This window comes from Brachyistius frenatus, unplaced genomic scaffold (genome assembly GCF_029030835.1).
Source record: "Brachyistius frenatus isolate BFR_SWC_R1_liver_20210118 unplaced genomic scaffold, ASM2903083v1 Contig_31, whole genome shotgun sequence".
Lineage (NCBI taxonomy): Eukaryota > Metazoa > Chordata > Actinopteri > Embiotocidae > Brachyistius > Brachyistius frenatus.
Window position 1 is genome coordinate 1,337,995 of NW_027210630.1, and position 14,866 is coordinate 1,352,860.

Genomic DNA, 14,866 nt, shown 5'->3' on the forward strand with positions numbered 1-14,866 from the left:
CTCACTGGGCAATTTCGCAGGGATCACTAACAAGGGGATGCTTTCTCCTTAGAGAGGAGTTTAGCTGACCCATCAATTACTTTCTCCCTGGAATAACCTAACATGATAATAATTATGATAATGACATGACATTGTGATGATGACATGATAAGGAAGTGTAAGATGAATCTGCCCACTGTGCAGTAAGCACTTATCGTGTCAGCAGAGGAGGAACAAGACCTGACAAGAGATGCATTTAGTGCCTGCATGTAAAGAACTGATCGGTATGTGTCAGGTGTATGCAGTGGTTAAGAAAGTGTCATATTTACACACTATGCAGCTGACATGCTTAAACACCTGATCATGTGACTGTAAGAAATATTTTAAAATAAGTTTCAGTGCCAAGGTTTTAACATTTAGTTATGTGACAATCTCTGATCGTTTGATCTGTCAGTAAACACTGTTCCTAACCTTCATTTAGTACAGGTGGATGTGCCAACGTGATTGCGAACCAGACCCAGTTTTAATGGGTGAATCTGGGTCTGGACACCTTCCATAGACAATTGTTTGCAGTTGTTCCATTCTACTGGGCCTAGACCTCCAGTTCATTTCAACCACTCAGCATGAGCCAAAACCGACCAACACTGCCACCGCTGCAACTACCCAGTGTTGGTCGGCCCGTTCCACCAAAGCGTTTTTTTCCTGAGTACAGCATATTTTTTTTAAATTGTTTTAACGAACGCCAGCAGCTTGACGAGATGCTGACCGTTTATTCCGTGCTGAACGTTCGCTGATTTTTTACAGTCAGGGAGAGTTACAAAATATTAACACTCGTCACACGTTACCAGTCGTCCAATCACAGTGAAGGAGGGGCGGGACAAAGGCAGTTAACCACCGACACTAGTCGCAGATTGATCCAGCGGTTGTGCAAACGCTAATATGGCCCGATTTGCCAGACTGTTATCACAGCGAAGAAAACTGAAGCTGTGAGCCACAGTCAGCGCAGTCAGACTATGGACATGCACTTCTAGGCCTCTGACTTCTCTCTCTTCATTTTACCTCAGCAAACACCTCAGGGCTGTTTCAGGGCTGCTTGTGTTAGTGTGTCAAAGCACAGCTGGAACACAATATTTCTTCACCGAGACACCTCAGAGAAATCCTGTTGTCCAGCACAACACTGGAAAACATTTACTTTCCCTACTGTCTCCACCCGTGCCCCTCTTTGCGAGACTAACCACTGTGAAAAGGACAGGATATGTAAGGTCCACTTTAGAATTTGAAGTGATGATTAGAGGGTCCAAGCTGTGATAGCAGCCGATATTCATCACCTGTATTCATCTTCTCAAGCAGAGATCGCAGAGAGCTCCAACTTCCCTGAATATGCCGAGATGATCGATCTAATCACAATTTAAAGATTAAGTCTGGGTTTATTAATCCTTTTTCAGAAAGCTCTTCGTCACTCTTGCCACCTTTGTGTCTGTGTGTTGTGATTTAGTGTGTAAGGTAAAGAGAACTGTATCTAAGTGCTTAGTCTGCTCTGCAAGTTTGGAGGTGAGGGATTGCTGAGTGTGCTACACCTCCTCGTCTCAGTGCGCTATGTGCAGCATCTCAGCCAGCTCATATTGATAGATGTTGTCCAAATGTAAAGAGAACAGGAGTCATTCTGCAGGGACTGCAGGGAGACTGAAAATAACCTGAAACCCTTTTAGTGGAACAAATTAACTGAAAAAGTGCAGTGAATTGAGAACAACCCAGTGATTTTAAAATGTATATATCCGATTTTTTTTTTTTTTTTTTGTGAGCAGATTTATTAAAGTGAGAAAAAAAGACCAATATTTGACACTAGGAATTCCTGAAAGAACTAAACATTAATTTAAAGACATGGTATGAGCTGATCAAACCACAGTGGCATTTTATGACTGTTATACTGATTTGTAGTTGATGGCACTTAGGTTGAAAATGCAGCTGAATACTTCATCATCCATATGCTAAATACACCATTTTTCATTTCTTGTTAATTCCCTTCCAAAGCCTCCTTCTATTCCTTCCACCACTCCTAATCTGGCTATAAAGGTCAGTTTAGCATAATGACATCATACAGACGAGCATGGGCAAACCCAGATTACTAAATCTGACTCTAATGTGGCTTTTCAGATGAAACAGCATTAAATGACATTAACGTTCCAGCATTCACTGGCAGCTTTAATGGAGATTGCTCAGGACTGGCCCTTCTTTACCCTCTTTGTATTTTTAATGAGGTGACAGAAAGAAGCAAGATTGGAATAGGATGGTCTTACAACATGCTGAGCTGGGATCAGATACAGTCCGTCTATTTGTGTAATATTCCATCAGCTCTCTTAAAGGGCTCGGGTTAACCTCTTCAGTGTGACTGACATTTTTAGAGCACAGGCACCACCACTGGCAGAGCTCAAAGGGACTTTTAGAAAAATATTACAACCATCATTGGCACGATGAGATCACTTCTTTTTTTATGTTTCTTTGAGTTCAGGCCCAGATTAGCTTTAACTGTAGGCTTTGGAGATGAACAAACTGGTTTGTGATTATCACTGCAGTTTTCTAAGCTTGTGAATTAGCAAGCCATTTGCTCAAATTCTTTACTAATTCAACATCTGTTTGGGTATTTATGCCCCGAAGCACATGTTGCTGCTTGTACCTCGAAGACAAAGTGGAAAACAAGCAGAATTCTAAGAACATATTTATTATTCCCCCACTGCTGCTATTTTCATTAAAAAAAAGAAAAAAAAAGAATGAAAAACGAGAAATGCGTGGAATAACGAAGAGCCTTAAACACGAGAAGTCGGCAGACACGGGTGACTAGTCTTTAACATTCATCTGCTTCTCTGCTGCTTCCAGAGAAAGATGTTTTTCTGCTCCATCTCTGTGGCAACAGCAACTTTCCCAGCCCAGGAAACATGAAGACTGGAGGGAATGTCACTTGGAAAAGAAGAAGAATGACAACACAGGGGTCATGAATTATATACAAAGAGTGTTAGAAGCTTTGCTACACTTAACATCATCAAGGCCTGTATTAATTACTGATATGAAGCATTGAAAATCACATCCGCTGCACTTTCCTCTTTATGGTTTAACACGGCCCTTTCACAACCGACTCATGGCACAATGGTTCAGAAACAATACGTGCAACCACATAGAAAAACCATGCGTATGTGGCACACTTTCCAAGAAGATTTCAAGACCCAGATTGAGACAAAAGACACCCCACCACAGACACGCACACAAAAAGACTGAAACACACCACTGCCAAAACGACAATCACAACCAACCATTTCCACCAGTGAACACCTACTAATTTCTCAAATTCTACAAAAATTCCAACGTTTTATTATTCAGTTTTAAATATTTTGATCTATACTTGAAACACAGGCCGTGTCCATCTTTGTCGATCCCTGCCTTCCATAAACAACAACGCTGTCACATCTGATTCTGTTGGGTTCAGAGTCTGACTGTCTGCCAATGCAAGAAATGCAAAATCATCATTTACTGTTGTTCAGCATGTGACTATGTTCCACAAGCTCTAAGTTACAAATAGACAGCTCTTAGGCAGAACCAAGTCAGATATTGTTGACGTAACGAGCGTAATTAAATAATTCATCAGAGGTTGATAAATGAAAGAAAGCAATTACAAAGCTTCAGGCAATAAATGTGGTCCCTGTAAGTAATAACATTATGACAAAAATGAACCTGGTCATGCTGCACTGAGGTAGTTTGTGTGACTCGGTGTTATGTACACTTCTGCTCAACAAATCCTCAATGTTAGTTTACTTGGTAGCATTTTAATATTAGAAAACTGAGTCAGTGGACAGAAATGTCACGTGAGAGTTCCATTTTAGAAAAATGTAAGTAACGGTGGGTTTGCTGCATTATTTCTATTTCTTGAAAATGTAACGTGTTTTATTGAGAAAGAATTAACTTTTTGCACATTTAAAAGTTGCGTAAGTGCACGAATGTTAACAACAAGGTGACCTGTATTACACTCCATTGCAAACAAACATATTTGCTTTTGAATGTAAATTATTAGGGTTGCATATAAACATACAGTTGAAGCAAACAGGCTTGAAATCATACATTGATTGTAACATAAAATTCTGATTAAAAAGATATGATTACATATGTTGGCCAGAATGCTTTATTTGCTTTCCCATTGTACAGAATTTTTTTCTTAAAATGGTTACCAGTGGTTCCAGAGGGGGAAATGTTTAAGGAAAGATTAGTTTGGTTATAAACTTTCAGTTTTTCAAACACAATTAAAAAGTGCACAAAAAGTGTAGTAGCACAAACTATTTCTCATTCCGTTTGATGAGAAAAAAAAACAAAAAAGTACTTATTGTTATGTAAAGTGTTTAAAATGTTGTAAGTCAGAGTGAAATAGTCCATAAGGTTTCATTTTAGTGAAAACAGAAACTTTGCTTCGGTTTGTATTTTCTCCACCGAGGCAATTAATGCTTTTTGCACTCCCACAAACACATGGAGCTGATCAGGGATACAACTAAATCATCATCATCAGCACATGGTGAGAGCCCAAACCATATCAACACAGTGTTACCACCCTGCCTTGTTCTGTGCATCACATCATCTTCGTGTCTGTCAGCCATCAACCAAAAGGAGGGGCTTTTTGAGGAAAATCAGAAGTGAGATTAATCTTTACACAACTATGGCTTATTGGTAGAGGTGGCCCCTTTAAAATTGAAACTAATCTTACAAATCATGAACAAAATAGAGCTCTTTATCATTTCACTTTACACAACTGATGCAGTGATTCTCTCACCAGAGTCTTCTGCTATTCTCATAATCATCTTTTTCTAAACAGTAAAATGTGTTTTGCTGCAGAGCACAGTGGAATAAAAAGAAAACTCTGACCACTGAGAATTTTCCGTGGCCGTGGTGGTTAGGGTCCTCACCAGCAGTGGTCAGTGCGGTCCTAAACTGTGGTGGACAGAGGATGTGGTCATGAACAGTGAGTGCCCAGGCTCCAAAGTTAAGCATCAGCCTGTGGGCCGTCAGTCAAAACCTTCCATCTGTGGACGTGAGTCCCATGGCATGTGTCAACCAGTGCACAACTGACAACTGCAATGTTAGCCGTTGAACCCAGAAGGCTTAAACAGTGTGAAGAACACTTCAGATCAGGTGCAGTTTGACGGTGGACTTCCAATCTTTAGAGCTTATGCTCCTCTTTTTCCATCATGGCTCAATAACTGTGGTCATCAACAGTCACATTCATGTCAGACAGTTAAGGGCTACTCATGCGTCAATGCACCCAGCTCCTACTAACGCGTACAGAATATAAAAAAAAAAAAAACGAAAACGAGACGTTAGTTACTGAAGGAAAACATGCTGTCATGTGGGTGGTACTCACTTGTTTAACGTGATAAATGAAGTCCATATTTTTTTTTTCAAGATTCCTGTTTTTGTGGGTTTTGGCAACAGCTTCAATGACAATCGTTCACTGCTTTGGTGTTTGGCACTGTTTTCACCAGAAATCATCTTGCATCTATACTGTCATGCTTTCATGGCACTTTCATGCCAAGCAGCTTCCAAACCCCAAATTAACTGCCTTCAATGTTCTAATGCAAAACTACAAATAATGCAAAAATAAAATGTTACTCCGAGCTGAGACTTCCCATGACTTCAGATACAGGAAATGACGCTATGGGCATGTAAGCTAGTAGGATATCTAAAAAGGGCCACAAATATAGAAACACAGAAATGCTGCAGGTATGCAGAGACTACAGTAATATTGAAAGGGAACACTAAAAATTATGAACACTGTTGTTGCCGTAGTGACTCTTGAAATTATGTTTTAAATACATTGATGTGCCAAATTAGTTTAAATGTAAAGGTTTTCTTTGTTTGTTTAAACATTCTGTTCGCATGATTCTACTTGCATGTGTTTTCTCAAGTTGCAGTGTTTCGAGCTCTCGGGGCCACCGTGGTTTTCTCTGTGAAGTTTACATATGCAGCATATGTAGATAATATGTAAATATCTGTCAGTCACGCTGCAGGCATATCATTTAAATAGAAGAGCGTTAAGCCAGGTCGAAATGAGACGGAGAGAAGCTTACATTCATATGAAATGTTGGCACAAATTCACATAAAACTGTACTTAAAGTAAATATTTATCTCGCATAGTTTTACAAATTTAGATGCTGCTTAAATTTGCTGCCTTAAAATGTTTCTCAGTCGAGTCTTCGTTTACAATCCAGAGAAAATGAAGTAGATTAAATCACAGTTAAAGCCCAGGATAAAGAGGATTTACTCAGGTAATTTAGCGTCTTTGATTAAGATAGGATTGAATCAAATGGATTTTTTTTCAGGTACTCAAGAGTATAATTAATCTAAATATGAGCCTAAATTATCAACCCAAAGCACTAATTGGTCTTTGTAGTTCAATCTTGATTTGCTGTTTGTATTTACACTGTGGCATAAGGATTTCTTATCTTGCTGAAGCCACTGAGGCATCAACAGGACTGCACTACAGCTGCAAAGCTAATTAATGTGATTTATGCTTGTTTGGTTGCTTGCTAGCTTGCACATTTTTGAGGAGAGCAACATCATCTGCAAGTCATTGTCTTTGGTAAATAAGAAAAATTTGACTTTTCAGTGAGTCTAACACTGGCTTACTCCTTTGCCTGGTGGTCTACAAGCACACAAAGCAAGCCTTTTCTGCCTCTCTCTCTCACACACACACACACACACACACACACACACACACACACACACACACACACACACACACACACACACACACACACACACACACACACACACACACACACACACACACACACGTAAGCTCTGCTTAAGCCTCTGCAATAAGCCTGAGGGTTTTAAAGAGTTACCACTTTTAATGTAAAACAATACGCTCAATACTTCCAGTTTGGCAAGGGTCCAATTAGTTTTTATCTTTGATGACAACGTTATTGGTCTTTGAATAGCTTTACAACGAGCAATAGTATAGAAACAACATATTCTGCTTTTGTTTGTAAAAGAAAAAATATATATATACAGTATATATATATATATATGCATATATATATATATGTATGATACATACCACATACACAGTAAAAACAGCTGGCTCCAGTGGCACTGCAGGTACAGTGCATACACAATGAGAACTAACACGATCTTCATACACTTAAAAATTCCCACAAACATTTTAAAGGTTATTTTAATGCACCTCAAACAGTTGCTTTCTGGAGAGCGACTGTTTCTGGGGGTCCACGGCTGGACAGAGACCCTCAAACATGTAGGGATTTATATTGTGTCACAGCTGTTGTTACACTGTTGTCAGAGGGCCCAGAATTTCTTGAAGGGCACCTGGTTATTTGTATTAGCCCACAGCAATAAAACGTGAAAATTAGGAAACCGCTCAGCGCTTAATGCTTGTGTGCTTTCATTCAGTTTGTAAATCCGCTCTTTTTCGTTGTCTCCCTCCGGGCCACATTGCAGTGGGAGGGGCGGGACTTTTTAAGGCTATGGCTCTGCCATTTGGCTCGGGGGTCCACATGTGTGCACCGGAGGTCCTCATTTTGATTCTAAATCGCCTTGACACCAAAACAAACAAACTCTCCTCACTGCACCAAACAGGCCTGAAAAATTACGGCCACAAGGAGGCATATGCAATTATAGCAGCTAATTTGCGGTCACCAAACTCGCCCCATTCCCAGTGCCCCCAGACACCCTCGATTTTAAGAATTGGGGAGCACAGTGTGTGTGTGTGTGTGTGTGTGTGTGTGTGTGTGTGTGTGTGTGTGTGTGTGTGTGTGTGTGTGTGTGTGTGTGTGTGTGTGTGTGTGTGTGTGTGTGTGTGTGTGTGTGTGTGTGTGTGTGTGTGTGTGTGTGTGTGTGTGTGTGTGTGTGTGTGTGTGTGTGTGTGTGTGTGTGCGTGCGAGTGTGTTTGGATGGTGTCTGAGAGGAAGCTCTGGGAGAAGTCCCCCCTCACAGCTGTAGGAAGGTCAGGCAGCTCCATGGCGATTAGCATTGCTCATCACGTACAATTAGGGTTAGCGCTCTGCAAGGAGGCATCTGTTGCTAATTGAAGCAGAATAGATATTGAGGAGGTCCACGCTTTCTCCATGCAGAAACAAAACAAGCTCCACTGGAAGTAAACAGATTTTGGCTTGTGTGAAATTGGAGCTGTGAGCCACCTGCATATCGTACAGAGTAATGCTCTCAATCAGAGGTTTTGTGTGAATTAGTTGGGTATTACACCAACAATAATTGGTCAGGTAATTTTTAAAATGAGCAATGAATTGGTTCCAAAGTGTTTCCAGTACACACATCCACATCTAAGCATGCAGAGGCAGACAAAGAAACTGGAGTTATTAAAGAAAGAAGGGGGATGGGGGGTAAAGAGACAGGAGACTGAGCGTGAGCGCGTCAGAGTCGAGCCGAAACCGGCTCGTGATGGCAATCTGATGCGACTGAACCATGTGCCCACTGGCCAGCTGACATCAGCTAGCGCCTCTCTGACCAAACCTCCCGGCCCCTTTATGCCAAGGCCAGATGCAAACAAAGAAAACCATGGCCAGCATACACAGACACACATCCAAACAGATTTTGTGCTCATGACATTGCTCTAAAAAAACACGGAAACAGCGGGATAAACTGCTACAGACAAAACTGTGACACAAACAGCATCACACAGGTGATGTTTAAACCTACTGACACATTTCTATGGTTTTATATCTTATCATACAGTAACATCTGAAGTGGAAAATAAGGTGTAGTAACTTAAAATGTGGAATCTCAGGAGGAAGATGTGTCATTATTTTGGTAACTTTTTAAAATCATGATTAATTAACTGGTTTATGAAGAACAGCCTACATTAAGAGAATGGTTAACATTTGTAATCAGCAAATGTTGATCCTTTCTGGCACTGATACTCTAAATCTAAATCCTTATATGGAATAAATGTATTCCAACCTGAACTGCACAAACATTAATGTAACTCTACACTCTTTATGTATGTGGACACTTTTATACACGGTCAGGGCAATGTTTTTCAAAATGTTATCTCTGTAAACTCTACTTTGAGCTGCCCCCTAAGGTCACAGCAGAGGACAGAGAACAAGAAACAGAAGTGGCAGTTAGGTCGACTGAATGGCATTGAGGAAGACCTTTGAGAGGGGCATTATTTTTCATGGCAATCAGCTTGTGAGTGTTGGAGGCCGTGACAGTGGAAACTGTGAGCAGGAGCAGCTCAATATTATACCCGAGTGCCGAGCTATGCGATGATTTTATGTGCTCCGTCTCGTGCCTCGCACAGACCTTTCACACACACATGCTGAGATACTATATCCCTATGGAGCGACGGAGCATATCAGGGTTTATCCTCTTTGACCTTCGCTGTTTGAGCCCGACGTAGGGCTTGGCTGGCTGAGGTGGTCTCAGTGTCGCGAGGGGCGGCCAGAGCCCTACTTATCAACGCTGTGGCTCAATGGCTTTTTCTCTGAGTGTAATAAGTGCAGCGCACCACTGACTCTCAATGTAGACTTTCAGGCTGCACACTTTGTTATGTAAGTCATGAACCCAGAACCAATGTAGTTTAAACTGGTAGTTCCATTGATCATGTATAGACTAACTCACTAAATATATGCATTTATGGTTGAATTATAGCACATTAACCATAACTCGTGATATTGATGAAACATGTAATTTAGTCGATGCAAAATGATTGGCAGCTTTAAAATATGGTATTTCTTGGATTGTCTTGTTACAAGTACTTTATAGTAATGAATTTAATATACTTGACAGTATATTTAGAGCACTGAATATTGAGAATTTATTGCCTGCATTTTAAATGGACTCTTCGCACATGGAATGCAGTTCAACCACCATACCTGTGATAACAGTGTTCTTTCTACTGCAGCTCTCTATGGTCTGAAAAAAAATAACCTGATCACGTCATTAGGCCTATCTTGGGCATTAGAGTTAAATCTTTAACATAAATCCTGCATTAAAAACCATCGGTGTAGAGCACAGAGGCAGGGGCATCTAATGAAAGATACTATAAATTGCAGGATGGGAATTGTAGAATCCGAGGTTTTTGAGCCTTTGCCCTACCTGGGCCTAAAAGTCAGGGTAATTAGGAGTCTGCATTCACTTTGACCCATTTTTTTCTCAAATGAATTCCCAAATTTGTAAGACTAAATTGCTGTAGATACCCTCGTCCAAGTACCCTTTGGTGGGTCCTTGGCATAAATAGTGTCCTCTTGCTGTCCTTTATTGTCACTACTTTTCTCCAAAGCCAAACCATTTACAAATGAACATTTCACAAGTTACTGAATCACTATGATAAATATTTGCTCGTGACCTCTGTTATCTTGTATTGCTAAAGAATGTTCTGATACCAAGTTGGATAAGACATTGATTTGATTTGTGGCAGATAGAACTTTTGGGCATGCAAAATAATTCCCCATAATAGCTGTGAGCCCAGAAATGGATTTTATTTAGGGGTTGTTAATCAGTGAGCCCAATCTGAGTCTGCCTGATCTACCTACAGTAGCTCTTAAATCTAAGCTTGTAATAACCCTCTGTAATTAGGACTGAGACACACTAACAAGGGAGACCACCATCATCATCACTCAGCCACCTCATCATCATCACCATTCTCATTATCAAGCCTAAGATCAAATTCCAGCTTGGCTCGGGGATAGTGGGACTCCAGTACACCTGATGTATTGTGCGTCATTAGATTGTTGTTATTACTGTGCCATGGGGAGTCAAACAGGATGGAGATTCACTCCTGTAATATTCTATAAAGCCTACTAGGGAGGACCCAGTTGACATTCTCCACCTAATGACAACAATATATTGAGGCAAAGGGCTGACATTAATTTGTTTACTCTCCTTTTTTCCTCTTCCTACTTCTCTCTCACCCTCACATATGAAAAACATACATAACCAACTACACTGCTGCAAACACACAGTACAAATGTTAGCATCCTGCACTGTTGTAATCCACATGGCTCATAGTATTGATCTCTACCAGATAAAATCAACTTCAGTCTCTTGTTTAATTTGTCTCAATTAACACCATGGGATGCAGGCATCTATTTGAATTGGAGAGGAAATGAAAGCCATGAGTGACACCACTGGAAGGATACCAGGCCCGTCCGTACAGCCTCTGCCTGCCCAACACCTTTGCTCCCGCTCAGCGCTGCAGGGCAGCTACTGCTAAAAAGGCAGCGGCCCGATGATCGATGACTTCATCTAGTCTGCCTGATTCCTCCACTTGTGCTGAGAGAACACTTAATGTAACGGGCCAACAGTGAAATGCCTTGATTAGGTTGCGAGAGCAAAGAGCCATGGGGAGCCACTTACAGGGAGAAGCTTTCCGTGCAGGAGTCTTTACCAGACCATACATACACACACTGACGTATATGTGATGCCACAAATACGCAGCATCATTCTTAGTTCATTGTATATCTCAGTAAGCATGCACGCGCGCGCGCGCGCACACACACACACACACACACACACACACACACACACACACACACACACACACACACACACACACACACACACACACACACACACACACACACACACACACACACACACAACTCTACTTTGCTGCCAGCAGGACCAGACCATCCTGCACAGCTGGTGTATCCCAATGTTGACTCTCCAGTAGGGGAGCGCTGCTGCAGGGATTTACCATATCACTGTAGGCAGTGCAGAGATTGGTTCGGTATGAGTCGATCAAGCTTTATCACTCCCCAAGGTACCCACAAAAATCTCTCCAATAAATAACCTGTTCTTAATTCTGATTTCTTAATGCAACTCCCGCAGAGAAGACTAATCAGTTTGAGTGAGGCTGCCAGATAGTTTGTTCATGCGTAGTTTGTACAAAGTAGCTCTAAATGCTTTAAAAAAACAACAACTGATGGCATTATTTTAATTCTTTTCAGAGAAGGACTCAACACCTTCCAGCTCCAGTAGGTACACACATACACAAGTACATGCACCAACACTCATGGCACTTCTTTCCAAGCCCTCCCAACATCTGCTTGTTCTTCCTCTGATTAAAAAAATCCTCTGCGTTTCATTATCGCTGATTTGCATAGTAATAGCGTGCATATTAAGCAGCTACTTCAGAGGGTGGGCGGTCTAATGAATGCTGCAGTCTCCTCTGTTTTAACTCAATTTTTCCTCATCCATATTCAGTCATGTGCCCCCTCCCAGCTCCCTCACGACCCCCCCTGCCCTCGGGGACAGCAATTCTGTTTCCGTTGAAATGCTTCCTCCAGCCTCTCCCCAAATCCCAGAACCCTCTCCATTAATCCAATTAATTAGAGCCATTGATATGCAGCCCGCTTAGACCAACCAGCTGTTTGCCTGCCAATTGCCTTGCTATGAGAAAAAGAGTGGGGGGTGGGAGGGGGTGGGGGGGTCAGGTTTTGAGGAGTCCTATCATCCAATGCACATACAGCAACACCTAACACTCAGCAATGAGAAAGTCACCACCCACGATGATCCCACCAAGACACTGACGTTCTTAAAGCCCTGGAGAAGCACCTCATGGCTGAGCTAACTCCTGATAAGTGAAACTCATAAAGCTTGTTCTATCATATCTCTAAAGGGTAAAGACCAAGTAACCTTTTCACTTTCACAGAGTCATCAGACCATTGAGATATTTGGCAGTTTGCCACTGTTTTGACTTCCTGGGTCTGGATGGAGAATTGGCTTGTAAAAACATGAGGAAGCCAAGATTAATTTTGTGCAACACGTCCTCATACGGAAACGGTATAGTAGGTCTACTTCCAACGACTGCTGAGCCGCATGTCTAGAGTTTTCTGGCCATCCTATAAAGGAATAACTGTGGTACCTAAATGACAAAAAAAAAAAAAAAAAAACACGATTAATGTTGTGAAACACCTGCTGTTTAGTCAGGTTACCACACCTGCCAGGTCAGATTTAGGAACAGATAATGGTTTGGGTCAAAACAATAATAAGTTACGTTTCGCACGTCGCTAAAATTGCGTTGCGTATAAATCTTTAGGTAAAACCGTTATATAAGCTAACTTACCCACGTAAGATAAAATAACTCAAAGCTGACTTTAGTGGGACATGAACAGCGGTCACTGGGTGGAAGTCATGTATTCAATCTGTGTAAAATGGCATGCGTGAAATTATTATTCTTTTTTTTAATTATTATTAACGATGTATGATGCAAACTCTACCGGGTAAAGTTCGTATATCAGAAGTCTACAACAACTATGCTCAGAGATTTAAGAGAATAGGACCGAAATCATCCACCCATCAACAATTAGTGGTTTGCTTTGTAACAAGTGTAAGTAAATGTTATGTTAGACGTGCGGACCAAACATCGCCCTCATCTCAAAGGCGATAGATTTATACATACCTCTCATCAGCTTTGACAAAGGGAAGGTTTTTTAAAAACTTGATGGCACTTGTCGAGCCTGAGTTTATGGCATGAGTAAAATTATAGTTATCTGGTTCCCAGCGGATTTCAAATGGTAGTTTTGCTCGAAATGCCCATCCCGGATATATATCCGAACTTCGGACGAGAACAGCGGTAACTAACATTCAAATCCATTTTGTTTCACGCACACCTATATTGTTTTATTACCCTTGAGTGTAAGTTCCTTCCTGGGGAAACAAAAATAAAGGCCAAATAAATGAGCAATGGAAATGTATGCCCTTTTATTCAATCAGCCACTACATACTCCTGAGAGGTTCGACAAAAGGGAGCTAAATATACATCAATGGATGATAATTCTCCCAATAAAGAACCCAAAATAGAAAAGCCGGTGAAAGATTTCCCTGGGTGCCCAGAGTATAAGGTGTGCCTCAGAATTACCATACAGAAATGAATAGCAGCGACAGTGTCTAATGTTTTGTGACACAGCACGAATGTGCACACCCTGGTCCAATCCACTGCTGAATCCACTCATCGGAGATATTAGATTAAGAAGTGCTGGACTAGAAGGGTAATTCACTTTTCTGCTTCACTGGCTATCATTGCCAAGCAAAAGAACGCTGGTGGTAAACTATCCCTTTTGTCCCCCTCGGCCTCTCTCTCACTCTCTCTCTCGCTTTTCCCTTCCCTTCCCTTCAAATAGCCTCATGTCCCCACTGTCACACACGTCCTTTTGTTATCATGCATATTTTCAGTACTTATTATACATATTTTTAGTACTTGATCCTATTAAATAACATTTTATCTTCTAGAAATCACATTTACTGTAGCTTCCAATGAACTATATATTTATACTTACAAAGCATCTTGCATTGTTACATTTTATAAACGTGTATTACTAAACAGATCCTCGGACATGTTTTTTTGTGAAGTTTTATACCTTCGTGATGAATTTGTATGGAGGAAATCTAAATAAAACTACCATTATGATGAATTAGAACCTGAAATAATGCAATGCAGCAACACATGATACAGATTTCTATATCTGATGGATCTATGAAAAGGGTTATCAGTCTCCTCTACAGTGGATGGACTGACACCAAAGCCTAACCAGCAATGTCCACAGCGGCCATCTGAGTTGTTTTCTGACTCCGTCATGAGAAAATCTGCTGTCATTGTACCTGAAGTTTCTGGTCCGAGACTGATCTCATGGGTCTACACTCGCTCCCCCATTATTATGTGCCGGGTCAATTACTGCCAGACTGGCTCATGTCATGAATCATAAAGTTCACTTGTCTACGTTTAATTGCCTGTATTTAGTAACGATTGATTAAACCTTTTAATGCCCATTTAATTTTTACTGACTTCAGGTTCTGGTTTTCTTTAGTAAGGGTAGTGGATATTTAAAATCCTGGGTAAAGGCACGTATGGGTGTGTCCAACAAATTGTTGCAAT